Source organism: Parus major, chromosome 3 (assembly GCF_001522545.3).
Source record: "Parus major isolate Abel chromosome 3, Parus_major1.1, whole genome shotgun sequence".
Lineage (NCBI taxonomy): Eukaryota > Metazoa > Chordata > Aves > Passeriformes > Paridae > Parus > Parus major.
Window position 1 is genome coordinate 12,708,321 of NC_031770.1, and position 17,687 is coordinate 12,726,007.

The window sequence follows — 17,687 nt, forward strand, 5'->3', positions numbered from 1 at the left end:
AATGTACCAAAAGTTTTGTACTGTTAAGACAAGTAGTTAAACCTTAACCAAGACATTATTTTATAAAATATGCATCCGTTTAATTTTGTTCTCAGTTTTGACCAAGTTGGCTTTTCCAACTACAGACTTGTCACACTTTTGTACCTCAGTTTTAAGAATGTAGTGGTTAGAATAAAGTTTGAGAGTTAGTTATACTGTAAATGCTGGATGTTAAGTGTATGTTATATTCTGGGATAATTTACAACAGGTAACAAATTAAGGATATTTATTAGGGAGTCTATGATCATGAACAAGGAAGCACATCATATGCTTTGGAGAAAAGAATTTTTCAAACAAGTCAAAATGTCTTTGATGATTTTTCAAATCAGATAAAATTCCACCTATTTGTTTATTTAGTTTATGACAGTCCTTACCTTGAAACCTGTGCAGATATTCTTATTGCAGATATTAGTCTCATGAGACAATGAGCAAGGCTGAATGACCTTCTCTGTACCTTCTAGAAAATAAGACCTTTTAGGTCACTGCACTAGTTGCCATGACCAGTATAAAAATCACGTTTTCTGAGATTGTAACTGCCTTCTTTTTATGAAAAACTTTGCAAAAATATTATTATTTTTTTGGAATTTAGAGAATTTTTTTCTCATCTGCTGAGAACTATTGCAGATTCTGTACAAGGACTTAAGAATTTTTTATTAGAGTGGGAGGCCTTCACGCCTGCAGGGTGTATGATGCACCCTCATTGTCATCAGCTTGTAGCACCACCACATTTTCCTCTCTGTAGTTGCCACTAAATGATCTCCCAAGGTGCAGTGGTAATCCTGATTATTGTTTATTGTGCAGAAACTGGCTGAATATCATTCATTTTCTGGTTGAATATCATTAATTTTATTTCTAGGATGGAGGGCCAAGCTCACTGCCTTTTTTTGAGATACTCAGAATCTCTGTATTGATGGTGCTTTTCAATTATGGATCACCAGGAATTTAATTAGAATTCTCAAGGCTTTCTGTAGGTCATTAGAAGAAATTTGGAATAAGATAATGGAAACTGCTTTGGGTGGAGAAATCTGAACTTAACAGTTTCAGAGTAACATTAGGCTCTACTTTCTTCATTCTGACATCTAAACAAGCTTCTAGGAAATCAGTCTCCAGCACATTTTAGACTTGAAGAGACTGCTTTGGAACTTTCACTCCAGAACTTACAGTTCTTGGTAAATATTAGCAGCATCATAATCTTTAAACAAGGGGTGATTCCCATTCATCGAGGAATGAGAAGGGCCTCTACAGCTTTTTGAAATGGCACCTTCTTTGTGACCATGAAATTGTAGCCTTATGTTTATGCAGCTCTCACTGGAGTTTATTTTAAAATAGAAAGGATTGATACATCAATCTTTCAATCTTTTATAATTTTTTTACATTATAATCTGCATTAATTTTCCAGAACATTTTGCTGTGGCTGAATCCTAATTCTTCATCTTCTTCCAAGACCTACCATCTGTTTCAGAATGCATATCAAATGGAGTGTCTTGAATATAAACTTATGTCATTTTGGGGACTTGCTGAGACAGTCTTTCAACTTATTGTACTCTTTTATTAAAAAAAAATAATAAAAATTCTGGATTTTGTGGTTATAGAAACGTACCCTGCCCTACTCCACCCAGATATGAAGGAATGAGCTCATGGCAGTGGAGATGGATTTTTAAAGGTTCATTTATTCAAAGAAAATTTCTGGTGTTATAAATGGGCTTCAGCAAACTTAATCTCTTTAATCATATGGCTATCAATATTCCTCGGCTGCCCAGAGATTCTGAAAACTGTTTTTTGTTGTTGCTGTTCACTGTGGGTGTTTTCAGCAGAGGTAAAACCACATGCAATAAAAAGTGGCAACCTGAAAATAAAAGGAAGGGTGAAAGGAGCCTGCTGTTAATAACTGCTATGTAAACTGAATTATGATTTTTAAAACCAGTTATTTTCTGTGTAAGCCATCTTTCCTTGTAAATTATAGTGGAACATGTCAATTTGCTTCATGGTGATTCAGTAACAGAGCTCATCAAATGATGTGTTGGAGACAGAGGGAAATAGAGAAAAGCATTGCTGATAATGATGAAATGACCCACAGTAAAAGAAAAGCTGGCTTGTCTGCCTTCCACTGAACTTGAATGATCTGAAAGTACAAACCAGGAAATAAAAAAAAAAAAAAAAAAGTGAGGTTCATTAAGAGCTTTAGTCCTAAGTGTGGTATGGCACACAGAAATGCAATCATAGGAAAAGATCTGTGGGAACAACACGAGGCCTTTGGAGAAGACACTGAGAAGGAATAAACTTAAAGATTGCTTGTGATTAATGAAAGGGAGGAGCAGAAACTTGCTAAGGGAAAAAACAGTATGAAACAAGATCCCAAATGTTGCTTTTACAGGGTGATCTTCTGTGTCTTCCAGTGGAGGGAATGATACAAATTCTGGTGCAGTGGAAGAGTTTGCACTCAAAAGACAGCTTCTTCTAATACTGATGTGAAAAAGCCTTTGCCACATTAAATGAAGAGTGGAGGAAACAAAACATAAGGAGTTTACTATTTTTGTATCTATCTATATTTATTTCATTCATATATATGCATGAAAGTGTAGTGCAAAGATGTAATGTGTGATTATTCCAGATGAAGCTTAAAACAAATATAGACTTTCCAAGACCTGTGATAATCTACATTTTGGAAGTGCATGGAAACATTTCAGGAGAAATTGATCTATTTCTCCTGTCACAGTATTTGACTGAAATATAATTGGAATATAGTGCTCTAAGAAAAGCACTGGACACGGACAAGAAAGATGCCAAAAGTCCAGCAGAAATTCAGCATCTGAATCTGTGCAGAGTAGCAGAGTTGGTACAAATGGCTAAAGAAAGAGTTAAAGGAATCCTGTCCCTCTAGGAAAATAAGGGGAATCCTATAAAGAGATGTTTATTTAGATATTACCAGCCTTAAGAAGTATTATGAGACAGGTTTTGCTGCAGTTTTCTTGGGTTAAGGGGCAGGAGAGTGGAGAAATGACTGGGGAGCTGTGTGTGTATGAATAGAATAAAGAGGTCAATTTTCTACCAAACTTTAAGGAAGGGCTAGAAGCAATTTTGATTTCAGGAGAAAAAGTCATTGGTCATGCTGGACAACTTTTAAAAGGTAATTTCTGTTAGCATCACATATAGCTACAGGTTTTGTATATGCAAAAGATTTGAATCATCTGGTCACAATATTCTTGGAGAATTTTTTTGCGGAGAGGTTGTGATTTATCTTTTTATTTAAGGAAAGGTCTCTAAATCCTGGTTTTATTTTCTTTCTCTCCTGTTGAAGTAACCAGTCTTTTTCTTTTGTACCTGTGTACTGTTCTTGAGATTAGTGAGGTGGTTTCCAGAGAACCACTGAACCCCAGGAGAGGTGACATGTCCTTAGCCTGCATATTTAAGAGACATTTCTTCTGAAATACAAAATGTCAGAATTTCTGATATTTTGGTGGCCTCAGACTCAACTGTGTGTATTTCTCATGCCTGAGCAGAAATCCCCTAGATAGCCAAGTATTCTGCAGGGTAAGCAGAGGCCTCAGCAACTGCACAAACAGTCTGAAACCCATGTTCTTATGGGCCACTTTAAAACAATATTCAGCCAGTAGCAGTATTCTGATTTAATTGCTCTTATTTACAGATCAGAGAGTACCACAGCATGCAAATTAGGGCACTTTTGGCTCCCTGCTGGTGACTGTGCTCATTCCTTTCAAACGCTTTCCAGGGCACATACTCTATTCCTACTCATTTTTAGCCCACCCTTTTCCTGGTGGTTACTCAGTGATGCCAGTGCTCTTTTTTACAGTGCTTGGGGATGGCTCTAGAGCTGTGTGCATTTTACCAGTAGGGCTGGTGCTTTATCTAGCAGGACTTTTATGCATTTTTATGTGAAGGAGTACTTAGCTTTACTGAATTCCACAGCATAAAGCAAAAACAATTTTAGGGTGCTAAACTTATTCAATGATAACAATATAATAGTTCTCACTTCGGAGTGATGACAGAAAGGGGGTGGTTACTGGCACAATGCCATGCTCACTTGCCTAACCAGATCTATGTTAAGCTGCATTTAATCCACCTTCTTTCTCAAGGATAGCAATCTAATACAGCCAGGCTTCCCAGTCACCTTCTGAGTTTTTAGAACTGTGCTTTGAACTGGAAAACATATCAGTTACACATCTGTCATTTTGAGGGATTATTCTTGATTAATAGGAGCTGGCCATTAAGTATTTTCAGGGGGCATTACTATCTGTTCTTATCAGAGTGAAGAAGGTAGATTTTTGTAAGAGAAAAAGAGAAGAGAAAAAAAAGATCATCTGCATGATGTCCACCAGGGTAGGTCTTTCCAGTAATTTTTGTTAAGAAATAACAAAAAAAATAGTTAAGACTAGAAAGATAGACCAGTGCTGGTAGCAGCTTGAGCAATGACTTTCCAGAATGAAGTTCCTAGGTGAATTCAAAAACAATTTGTGATCTGGGTAGGTATAGAAGCTTTTAGAAATACCTAGCATTTCTCTGACCTTTGATTGGTATCATTCCCAATCTATGCCATAGGGTTATATTAAATTCACTACAAAAGGACTGTTGTCCACATTACTGGGAATGTGCCAAGTTGATTTTTCTTGGAAACAAAATGCTTCTTTAGAAGTAATTATTGCCTAAAATTGCACTTGTTCTGATGAGAATAGCTTCCCAAATGCAAGGATAGTTAAAAAAACAACCCAAACCTACCAAAAAAAAAAATCAAAAAAATGCAGACAAAACCAGCTCTGTAATCTGTCTGACCTTATCAATGTAAACTCTGTTGACAGGTCTCATCCATGGGTACATGCAGTTTTCCCAGCAGGCATCAGCTCTTCGTAGGTCAGCCTCTGTCTTTGTCAACAGCAGGTTCAAGCTGCAAGGATGTCTTCCCATAGTGGAGAAAGAGTGCTCAAAGCCCCAGTCTTACCTTCCTCTAATTACAGCAAATGTAATTTTAAATTTGCATCTGTTTAAGAATAACAAAATAGAAAATGTTTTATGGGCATGATGTACTTTTATGTGAATCTTTTGGGTCTGCTTCATAATGTATTTCTTCTGCCTGTGAGATGGAAGAGGAATGCTAATGTATTCTGTGTACTGTTATTTTGAACCTGCTGTTATAAATTTATATGAATATTGATGCTGTATGAATTTGTACTGGGACATAACAGGAAACTTTCCATAAATTAAATGAATACCATAGGCAGGAACATGGAAAATCTTTATCTGAAAAGATACACACTGCAGACAGGGCTGTTAATTCGAATGCTGAAGAGAAACACAGGCAGCCTGCCCATCCTAAGTGGTCATGAATTACCACCCTCACATTAATGGCTGTGCCTCGTGTGTGCTCGTGCTGAATTGATACCAGGTAGCCAGGAGACTGCAGAATATTTCTCTTTGGCTGCAAGAATAAAGAAACAATTAATTTAATCCAGATTGACCCTCCTTCCTCCTCAACATAAGCCATATCATCAGAGTAAAAGGCTCAATTAATTAGTTCCATGACTTCTCAATACATCATGCTCATGTCATCATCCCACAAGCAGAGAACAGCACGTGCAGCGCTGTCAGATTACAGACAGGAGAGGACTGAGGTATTTTTTCTGATAGGAAAAACTGTTCCTCTATCTTTCCAATATTCCTACTATTATGTTTTTTTCTGGTGATATGAAGTATAAAGCTACTGGAGTGACTTTCTCAGGATTAACCAGGAAACAAGCAGCATAGCAATGACACTGTACCACCTAACTCAGAGGTGATTACCTAATTGGACCACCAAAACTGTCCTTTCGATCTTTTAGAGAGGTGATTTTGATATCTACAAAATAACTTTCCAAAGACAAATGAAATGATGGCCATTTTGTGAGGGAGTTGAAGCACACATACTAAACTGTTTGGCAGAAGGTGATAACAAGTCAGCACGAGAATGATATGTCTAACCAGAGCAGATGTGATGGTCTGATGCCTCCCTATCACTTCATCACTTCCTCTGGGAGCAGGCATTTCTTTTGTTTGATGGGATTTGAAGCAGTCTGAATTGCCATGTGCTGTTTTCTTTGTGCAAATTCTTAGGCAAAGAACTCTTTTTGCAAACTGATGCTGTCTAGTTTTTATGTAAAGCATCTCAACCCAGTCTTTACCCATAAAAGTATCCAGTAACTTTCTAGAAATAGTCTGGCATTCCAACACACCATCTATACTCAGTTTACATATTACCAGATATTTTTATTGGTTTTAATCAATTTAAAGGTGCTTTGATCCAAGAAAGCTGCAGGTACCTACCTACAAATTAGGTGATCCACATGCCATGCCATTCAAAAGCTGTAAGATTTTCCTGCCTGTGAGAGTCAGGAACAACAAAAGATCAGTGAGTTATAACAATCCAGAACCTCTGAAAGATCCTTTTCTCGTTACCTGAATCAGACCGGACTTTTTAAAAGCCATTGTTAGGAGGCACTTAAAAATTAAATTGAGTATGGGATGGGTGTGTGATAACAGAGAGGGAGAAAGTATAAAAGCTTTTGCTACATGCTCGTTTTTATTTTGTTTTCCTAATGAACGTAAAGTGTAGCAAGATGCTTTCCCAAGGCTGTAATAAACCAGATTAGTCTCTGATATATATAATAAGATTGGTCAACATTCCTAATGAGGATATTTCCCTTCTCTTTTAACATCACATTGTTAATTTGTATTTTGTTAAGAGTGGTTTTTTATCTCCTCTTTCAGTGTGGAATTTTTACTCAGAGCTTGAGGTTTAATAAATAATTCTAATGCCAAGTTGAAGAAGAAGCCTGGTATTATGATGGATAGATTCATGGAGGGGAGGGTTTAAAGGGTATCTTTTGGTTCCTTGGTGGGTTTTGGACTGTGTTTTATTTATAGGGACCAACATATGAAAGATTTCTCAAAACTATTCACAGTCTCTTACTAAGGCATGTAATAATGTTTTAGATTTTGGTGTGTCAAATAAATGCACTAATGTTAGAACAGTCTCAAGAAAATGCACAAACCTCTGTTGTAACAGCTATAAATAGCAGAAGGTGGTATGTGCTAGGGAAATCCAATTTTTGTCTTTACTAGCCAAGGATCTGCTTCCTTGCTGAAAAGATTATTACTTGTGTTGCAGTACCAAGCAAAAGCAAGACTTTCAGCAGTCAGGAAAACACCATGCCTCTGTTTTATGGCGTCAGACCAGACTGACTGCCTCTTCTGGTTTAAATATGTGTGACTTTGATCTGTGCCTTAACCTTGCAACTTTTATTTCAAAAACCTGGTTTGAATCCAGAGATCTCTCCTAGCCCAGGAGCTAGCCTGGTCTGAGAATGTTTTACCTCTAGATATGTTCGCTTCTGGGGGGAGGTGGATGTTGGATGTGGTCATACTGCTGGATATATTTCACAAAAACATTGTTTCAGGAAGATCAGTCAGTAATCTGCTTCAAAATGTTGTATTCTCTTGTCTGGTTGCCATGCAGACCTGAGCTCAGACCTCCCACTCTTCTGCTTGTCACGGTCTGCTTAAATGAGGAAATGCTGGGTTGGGTTTGGCTTTTTGATCACTGCAGATGTGTGACTTTAAAGCAGTTATTTTCAGTAGATTCACTCTTTAGTTCTGCAGTGCTGTTGATGCTTGAGAGTATTGTGATTCCTCAGAATTCTGGGTTGTGGTTGTCACCAACATCACCACCACAAAGCTGAAGTGCCGTGGTTCTGCACTGCCCTGGCCACTCATTCAGAACACAACTGGAATTTGGAAGCCAGAGGGAATAAATTCCAAGAGGAATCTAAGAGGCCAACAGAAGACAAAGCTAGAGTGTTGAGGGAGCTGCACCAACCATAATGAAACTCAGGGAGTTTTGATGCAGAGGGAGAAATTGTAAGCAGTGGTTCTTGAGGAAAACTTTGACAGGTCCCGCCTACTTTGGTAGAACCCATTTAGCCTTTGACATTTTCTCTGTCCTTGACAAAACTCTACCTGAATGGTGTTTAAGAAATCAAAATTATTGATGCTTTTGGTTTTAAGATTTTAGAAAACAAAGCATTTTTTAGGACCACATCATGGACAATGAAACAAAAGGACACTCATGTTTTCTGTGCTTGGTAGTTGGGTTTGAGTTGTGTGATTTCTACCCTGCTGGGGTTTTTTTAGATATTTTTAAAATAAATGTATGAAAAGGAAAATTTATCAGCTCAGGTCATGCCGCAGTCTTATTTGCTCAAATTACAGGCACATCCAATTGGCTTCTAAGACAAATTCCTAAATCTTGGAAGAATTATTGATATACTGTGTAGCATTTTAGGTTTTGCAAAGAGAGGTGCTCCACATTGGCATCCCACTACCTTGCTGGATGAGACAGTATTCTTGCTATTTCCACCTTGAAAAGAACACCCTCCCCTTTCAGTGCAGATTGGTTTATGTCACTTTAATTCATTTAATGTAGTTTTAAATAATTTATGGTTACTGAGCTATTAAGCTAAAGTGATTACTTCAAATGACATTGCTCTGTGACACTGTTACAGAGGGAAGTAGTTCAGTGGAGGAATCTGCATACTATTATCACTCCAATTTTAGTCGAACAATGCAATAATTATTTGAATTAAATGGTTTATTAACCACAGAATACATCTTATTAAATCACAACAAATAATCCAGGCTTTAGGACTGGAAGCTGGGTTAAATTTCCAGGAGATGTGTCTCTTGTATCATACTGCCTCTGTGTGTGGAAGAAGGCAGTGCAAAGAGCAGAGAACAAATGCATGATGCTGTATTTCTTCTCCTTTACACTCAGTTTAGAATGAGAGATGCAATAAAATTTAAGTGTAAGTCTCTTGCCCAATTTAGGCACTGCATTTCCATTGACTCAATATTCTATAACGGAAGGTAAGTCAGAACAAAATTCATTTTAATGAGTTTTAATGAAACAAATTATATTTATTCAGTATTTTTGAAATAGTTCAAACCCCTTTGAAGAGTTTGAAGAGGAGATGTCTATGAAACATTGGTCATGACCAGTCATGACCAGGACACTGAAAATCAATTTGAAGAAGTCTTCCTAGCCTCAAGGGCATGAAATAAACTGAAAAAGATGGTGCTCCTGTCAAATATTTGGTAGGCAAACTGGGCAAAGAAGCCTTCAAGAAATTGCAAGTAAAACATTCACCAGGTGGTAAATACATAGTGTTTTTGTTTGTGGTGTTTGATTTGTTTGTTTGTTTGTTTGGGCTTGTTTGTTGGTGTTTTTTGTTTGTTTTTTTAATGATGTTAGACCACATACAAGAAACAAGTTTTCATTTATTTTTTTTGTTAAATGTTAATTCCATATCAGGAAAGGTCACTTTGATATGCTGCCTGTTGAATTGAGTTTTAAAACCTATTTGTCTATGGATTTTGGTATTTTCTTTTATAAAATAATTTGTTTATACCATCTTTATATAATTTCGGGGTTTCTATTATTTGTGTTATGGATTTGGCTTTTCCTGTGGATTGTGACCACTGATTTGAAAAAAACCAGGCTAAGAAATGAAGAGAAAATTAATGTCACTCTTCAAAATCTGAGATACTTCCTACAAGAGGTGGGCACTCTTTGAAGTATAATCCTGTGGGACTTCAGGTTGTTTGGATTTCTCTGATTTTCTTGACTTGGGTCAGTTTTAAGACTTTACATACAGAAAAGAACTTGGGCTGTTGTTGTGGCTGCTTGCCTCCTTCTGGCAGTTGAAATGGTTTGCTGCCCTTATGAGTCATAATGGTTTCCCATCTGCTGCTTGCTTCTGTTCAAGATGCTGTGCATTTTTAATCTCTGAATTGTTAGGTCTGAGCTGGTTTGGGGACACACAGCTCCTGCAGAGTGTCTCCTAAGGACAGCATTCTCCTCCTGCCATTTCTCCCAGGTGAAGGTGTCCATTCTGAGAAAACAAGTGTCTACAGTGCGTGGAAAGGGGTGCTAGGGACAATTAAATTATTTTTTGAGGAAGAAATTTTAGGTTTCAGAACTGACCCATTGTGGTTTCTTTCCTGTCTTCCAGAACTGCATCTGCAGAGTGGGCAGCATTTCTTCTGCTGGCTAGGTTACCTTTAACACTTAAAATAATAAACTGCCATCAAAACTGCATCTTCTGGAAGGAGATGTGGTACCCAGGCAAAATAAAATGCTCATATAGTTTATTTTGACCATTCCAGAAAATAGCTACAGGTCTTAAATCCTTCCTTTTTGGGGATGCTTGGTCATATAAAAGCATATCTATAAAGTCATATAAAGCATATCTAATTTACAATGAGAAGGAAGTGTTCTGCTACTGTAAGTGTCTGAAATTGCATGAATTTTAAAGATCTAGATTGAAAATGTTAATTTATTTGTAATACTTCTACCACTCGATCTGACATAGAAATGCACTTTTTCCTTCAATCCAGTCAGGTAACAATTGAGAAAATGAAAGGTTATCCCTGAATCCGCTTCCTCCATTCAGGAATGAGGATTTGCATATATTTATATTCACATACATGCACAAACACATAAATGTGCATACTGTACTCATTCTCCAAAGACATAACTCCCAAGGAATCACAACAGCCTTTCCTGACTTTGCAGAAAATCGCCTTAAATCATGGGCACAAGGCTTCAAGATGTTTTCACAGATGAATGGCAGTACAGAATATAATTTGGGGGAAAAAGGAAAAGCCACAAACCCAGCTTACTTCACAAAATAGTTAATCTTGGAACCATAGGCTAGCACAGCTAAGAAATGACCTTATTAAATATTTCTGCCTGAAATTTGCTGCCAGGTTTATTTGTTAGCTCTAGCTACAGCCCAAACATAAGTTTGTTAGGCTCAGTTCTGATCTCAGATTCTTGCTAATTTTGTTAAGACCATAATTTATTTCTTCATGGAATCATTCTTGGCTAAGTGATTTAGCCCAGCCAGCATTGTGGTTTTCTTCTCCTATGAGAGCCAACAGATAACAAAAAAGTAAGAAAGGTCTAAATATCTTACTCAGATAGTTCAGCATCTCAAGGCAGGATTGAGACAGGAGAAGAGGAAAGGAAGGGACAGATTTTCTACTTCCAGTGCTGTTTTAGCTTTATCCTTGTTTATCCAATGCAAGATCCAGCCTTCAGGGAGACTTTAAGGAGAGACAGCAAGATTTTGAGGCTCTTGGAATTATTTAAACAATCTCTGTATTATTTAATACTTTTTTCTATGGATCAAGAAATGCATGCTGTGGGCGAATTCTGCCACTCTGAAAACTTAAGTTTGTGCCACATGTCAGATTATAAAAAACTTTTGAACATGTGCATGTTTTTGGTGGGTTTTGTTGGTTTGGGCTTTTTAATGTTGTCACAGAGTAAAGAATTTTCATAGTCAAGCCATAAAATCATAGTCAAACTAAAATCTGAATGTGTCTCTGATCAATGCCTTATTTGTATTGCAAAATGGATGTTCAGTAAAAAACATGGAATATATATACCCAGTGTATTTTTCTATTTAAAAAAAGAAGTCTTAATCTATTGCTGCAACCCTCTGACGTGAACACCGCCCTGCAAGTTTCTTTCTGTTTTCAAAATATTTTCATGATCCTCCTTGAGAATAACAATAAATCATAGTTGATAAGCCACTTAAGAACTTACCCTAAAGTATTACCATTTTATTAGGTGGCTGTCTGTGTTTAAAAACTAACAAAGAATAAGTAGAATCCCTTTTGAAGCTTCCAAGCTGGGTGATTTGAAACAGATCCACAGATCACTGTAAGTCAATGGATCTCAGAGGAGCAAACATCATTCTTTCATTCATCACGTTTTGTGCCAACACGTTTCCTAACTCATGGAATTCTGCAGGTCCTAAACAGAGGCTGTATCTTCTCCTGTCTGTAATTTAAACAAGATGAAGAGCCTGTTTGATCCTTGGAAAAGACATCTTGGGCACGCTGCACACTGATAACAAGCACCCTTTTAAAAACAGCTTCATTATGCTCCCTTCAGATATTGGCAGAGGCTGGAGGTGAGAGAGGGGCTGAGATGGATCATTGAGCTGATCAGATATGGCAATCCCTGTGTTTTCTGTGTTCTTGAGGACGACAAGATTTTAAGCAAGCATAAACATCTCACAGCTGCCTGGTAGAAATCCATTTTATTGGTTAAGGGGAAGAAGGCACATTTCCCAGAGGTTGTGGGGACAAGTCTATAGCGTGGATGCATGAGACAATGATGGATTTATATTTAAGTGACAGTTTGTAACAGACAGCTCACTGAGGAGCAGAGCTCAGAGAATTTCATTACTTTGCAAAAATACACAAGTATCTGTGTATTCTTGCTAGCTTCTGGTTTTCACAGAGGCTGCCATTTTAGAGGGGAGCAAGCTGTTTAGGATTTTTACCCCAGGAATATAAAAATATTTTCTGTTCATTCTTACTTTAACATGTGGAACCTGAAAATGACAAGGACAGGTGCAATATCTTATATGAACAGGTAAATATTTGACAAATAAAAGTGCTCATGATTTTAGATATTTTTAGAATATTCAAGTCAACAGCGTTTAATTAGAAGAATTACTGTAAGAGAGTGTTTTACTTTGATATTCTGAAAAAAAAATATAGCTAAAGGGTAAATGAAATTGTGGCATCTAATAAGGACAGAAGTACCTAAAAACCATTGAATGCCAGGGGAAATAAGGTGCTTAACTCCATTAGACCCTTTCATAAATCTGCGCAGTCACCTGTAATCATCTTAAAAGCTTAAAAATTCCTTGCAAATTTGGCTTCCAGACTGCAGCTCAGAAAAACACCCCAATTGTGGGTAGCACCATTGCACATAATTAAAGCTCTTCAGGGCATTGATTTGCTTTGCTATTGTGTGTGTTCCCCTTTCCCAGACTTAAAAAGAACCTGTGACAGTGATTTTGGTCAGAAAGTCTTTTATTTCCATGTCTGAAACTTTTGTGAGCCTCACTGAGCTAGTGCTAATGAAACTTGCATAAGGAAACACAGAGATGGTTTGATTTTTTTCCCCTCTAATGCTGTTTTGGAACATCCTTACAAAACTCATCTCTTTAGCTGTGATCTCTTTTCCCCAGAAAGAGGCTTGCTTTGAAATGAGAGGGCCGAAACAAGAATCTTTTGATGGATTAAGCTATAAATACAAGTGAAAGGAAGACTTTAAGCAAAAAGCCTGTTAACTACACTTTAAATCTAATCTTGGCACTTGTGGGGCTGGAAACTCCGAGAGAAGAGTGTTCAGAGCTGGAGGGGACACAGGAACAAAGTAACTGTGACAGTGCCCTGGTGTGGGAAGCAAGGAGCCCACAGCACCCGAGCTGGCTGAGCTGTGGAGAGGGGAGCATCCCTCTGCCAGCTCCTGGAAAGAGCCACATCCACCACCAAGGGCCTCCCTGACGACTTCTGCTGAAAAGCAGATTTTTTATTCCTACTTTGGTTTGAATTTCCCAATGTCTGTGTTTCTAAGGGACTCTGAGAGAAGCACGCGACCTCCTGGGCTTCCCGATGATGCTCACACCCCTCAGGGCTGTTTGAAGGGCTTGATTGGGGTCATATGGTGTACTCACAGATGTGGTATGTTTATTCAGCACTGTGCATGCATTTGAAGTTAATTTGTGTGCATGCCTGTGTGTATAAATATATATAAAGACATCCCAAATTATATAAATATATTTATAGAAAATTAGACCACTCTATTTTCTCTTTTTGACATACTGCCCTGAGGTACCTCTATTGTGACATGGTGTTAACCTTCATGTCGCTATTGCTTTTCATCTTTTGCTTTCTGTCTGAGTTCCAGCTAAACTGGAGGGAAACACTCAGTTTGTGGTACCATGTAGCCTAGACTTTTGTGAAATGACATTTTATTTTCAAATCTCCTGGAAGCTGTCTTAACTTCTGCATGTCACTGTTGTCACCAATTATGTCAAATAAAATGCACTGAGTATGTCTGTCTGATCACATGTTAAAGGTTTGTAGAGGGTGTTGTTTCTCTGACCCTTGAAATTTTTCATTATTTCTTATCAACTATTTTGATTTGGCCTCTGTGAGTGTATAATAAACAGAAAGAAAAAAAATCCAGTATTAAAGTCCAATGCCTCGGACTCTGTTACTGCTTCAAAGGAGAAACGATAAAAGGAAGGTTTTCATATGCTTTGATTTTGACAGGTGTCAGCCTCTCACCTGCACACTCCTTGTGTTTCCCATCTGGCATGAGGTGGTAATGACAGTCCATAAATTAGTGTTAATCTAGTTTTAATAGGTTGTCTGTTTTCTGTTTCATTAAAGGTTTCCTGGGTGCTGATGGTTGCCTGATGAGAAGAGCTTGGGACAGTGGTACTGATGGAGCTCTGGATACATCACATGGATGTCCACAGGTGTTTCCTGTGAGGCTCAGAAGGAGGAACTGATGCTCTCCAAACTGCAGAGAGCTCATGGGACCACAGGCTTTGCTGGTTGTGGTACCCTTGATGGCCTTGAGCACAGATTTACATTGGCAGAAGTCTTTTTTCTTCTTCCCAGCAACAGCCTGAGCTTTCCTAGGTCCAACACAGAGAAGTGACCTCTTGCTGTCCTGGGGTGATCCCATGTCCCACAGTGCCTTTGCTTTGCTCAGCACCAGCTGAAAGTTCTGGACACCATTATTTCAACTGTTTCTGTAAAACTTTGCCTGCAATGCCAGTGTTACTGTATGAACTGCATGTGAATCCTTAATGACTAATTGAGATGTTATTTGAATGAGCTCCCACATCTCTTCCTTGCATTTTAATTAAAATCAATGAAGATATTGATTAAAAGACTGAAATCTCATATTTTAATTTTATTTTGTATAAAGCTATAGACAAAGATTGTCCCCAGAAAAGCTTTAGAAATCATCACTGTAGCAAAAAAAAGCCAGTTACTTGCTAATGTCATACCTGGATTTTTTTTTAATTTTTTTTTTTTAATGTAAACACACATCTGTATTTCACTGGAATTGTAGTTTGTGTTTTCACTTCTGCAGAATCTCAAGGGCACAAAGTCTGTTAGTATGTGTTGAGAAGCTTCTTTTTTTTTATTATTTTCTAATTGGTGTTGGGAACTTCTAGTTATCAAACGTGTAATGCATTCAGAGAAACCTTTCCAAACCTTTTCTGGTTCATCATCACCTCTCCAAGGTGGCACAATTACATGCTAGGTTAATAAAAATAAGAAAAGCACATAAACAAACAGATAACGAGAATGAGTTCTCCTTTCCTCCCACACACGTCATAAAACTGATGTCTTCATAGGAAATTTATATGAACATTTCTGATGTCTCTGTTTTGAAATGCCAAGAATCATCTTTGAACATTTCTCCTATTTTGCTTCCTACCTCTTCCCATCTGCCACTGCTCACCACAGTAGGGACTGGATGATCCCCTCAAATCTTATTCTGAAGGGGTCTTACTTGTTCCTTCAGTTTCCTCCTCTCTCAAGCATTTTGGGGGCTCTTGTCTTTCTTTCACCGCTGCTTAAAAATCATGCTTTTGTGGTATCTTATGGTAACAAAACTCCTCTCTCCCACTGCAGTGTCAGGTTACTTTTTTCCTCCTTCCTTTCCTTTTGTTTATCTCCCAAACCCCTCTGCTGCAGTGGCTTCTCCTGCATCTGTCTTCTCAAGCCTTTATTGTCTCCTTCTGTCCTTTCCCTACCTCAGAAGCAGCAAGAAGCAAGGCTCCTAATGAGCTATCCCTTGATCAATTTAAGGTGTGTGCCTCTAGCTTATTCTTCTTGATTTGACTGCTGCCCTTGACAAAGATAATCACTCTCACCTCCTCTGCTTTCTCTCTTCTCCTGCCTTGTGTGATTACATGATGTCCTGATGACACGTTGTTGACTGGTCACCTGCAAATCTGGAGCAGCAAGTAGTCAAAAGGACAAATAGTTCTGACACCTGCAAGTGAAAAAACTATTTCTGTGATCTGTTAAGAGAATGCTTAAAATCCTTGCTATATTCAGCTGAAGTTCTGTGTGCAAATGCTTCTCCTGAAATAACTGCAAAGGAGATTCTGATATCCTTACTGTGAATAGTACAATTGCTCCAGGTTGCTCCACTGAGAATTTTCATTGAAATTAATGGAACTATTCCTACAGCAAACAACAAAAAGTACTGGAACAAGGTAAAAATAAAAATTCTATGCAATCTTCGCTACTGTTTAATTAGAAGTTTGATTGCAGGATTTGACAATACTTTTCCCTCTTAGCGTCCAGAACAACAGATACTGGAAGCAACAATAATAATTCTTAAAAGGCTGAGCTGAAATTCTTTCAGGCAATTCCTCTTTTCTTCCTTGGGTTGTAAGAAAAAGATATTGTCTTTCTTTTATAAAATAACTAAGTCTTCCAAGAAGGGAATTTGCCCCACTAAATATTCATAACGTTCCATTCAAGTGGAGAGTTTTGTATTAATGGTAGATGATTATCATCAAGGAGTTCATTATGTACAGACAAAGTACAACTGGCTTTACTGTTTCCATGAAGAGTATCATCATATCTGTCACAACTCAAAAGCTCTCACTTCTGTGTTTGAAATAATGGATAGCTTGCAGTGATGAAACTGATGGAAAACAAACAGACAGAGTAGATAAGAAGGTTATAACGATGTTTTGTTATATATATATGGGGATTTACATTGTTTGAAACAAAAGCATGGCTTCAAATGCTTATAGAGATGACAGAATTACATACCTGTTAAAATTTATAGAACCAAGAGTTCTCCACAGTCAGTTGGTGATTAAGCTTGGGTAGCATTTCTGTCTACAAGATATGAAGTTCATCCCATTTGAAGCATGTATCACAACTCTCTGATTTAATATAATGTTCACAGAAGTTAGAGCTTGCAGCATATCTCATCTAGAGTAAACTGCATGACCAGAAAAAGCCCCAAGTAGACATATTTGTACACTGCACTTTATGTGAAATTCAGAGTCAGTCTTCCTTCAAGGTTTAATGTGGTCTGTTATTTCCCTCAAGGATTTTCCATTCTCTTCCAGCTTTATTAGGTTTACAAAGATCTCTATTGTTATATTTCTCTTTTAAGTGAATTAAAACCCTCTTCAAGTAACCTTAAGGTATCAATAAAATACATTTTGCATATTTTCTTTTAAAACTTTGTTTTGACTAAAACCACTTTCATTTGGCTCTATCCTTTGGAAGAACATAACTAACACCTAGCTGAGGCACATGAAAACAGCAGTTTTTGTATTGAAATTCTACTGTATAAAAATCAAAGCTGTGTAGTTTTCCCAGTGTCCAGGTAAGGGAATGTGTGTGTAGGGCTGTATTTGTGTGTATGTATGGATGGAGGTTTGTGTGCTCACACACTTTTCAAAGGATGTTTAAAGGATTAAATTCCTTCACCCTCTAAGGGTGCTTGAGGAAACTCAGTGACAAGATAATGAAGTGATGCACACTGTTTTTTGAATGTGCTTCACCTCAGTCTTGCAGGAAAGTCTTCATGTCATAGAAAACATTCGTCATTGTTTGCTGAAAACATGGCTGAAGCTCAGTTAAAAGATTATTTAGTCTTCTGTCACTGTGAACAGGGTATCATCCCTGCCCCTTCCACTGTCTGCACAATCAAAAAGTGTCTTTTGTTCCTTCTATGC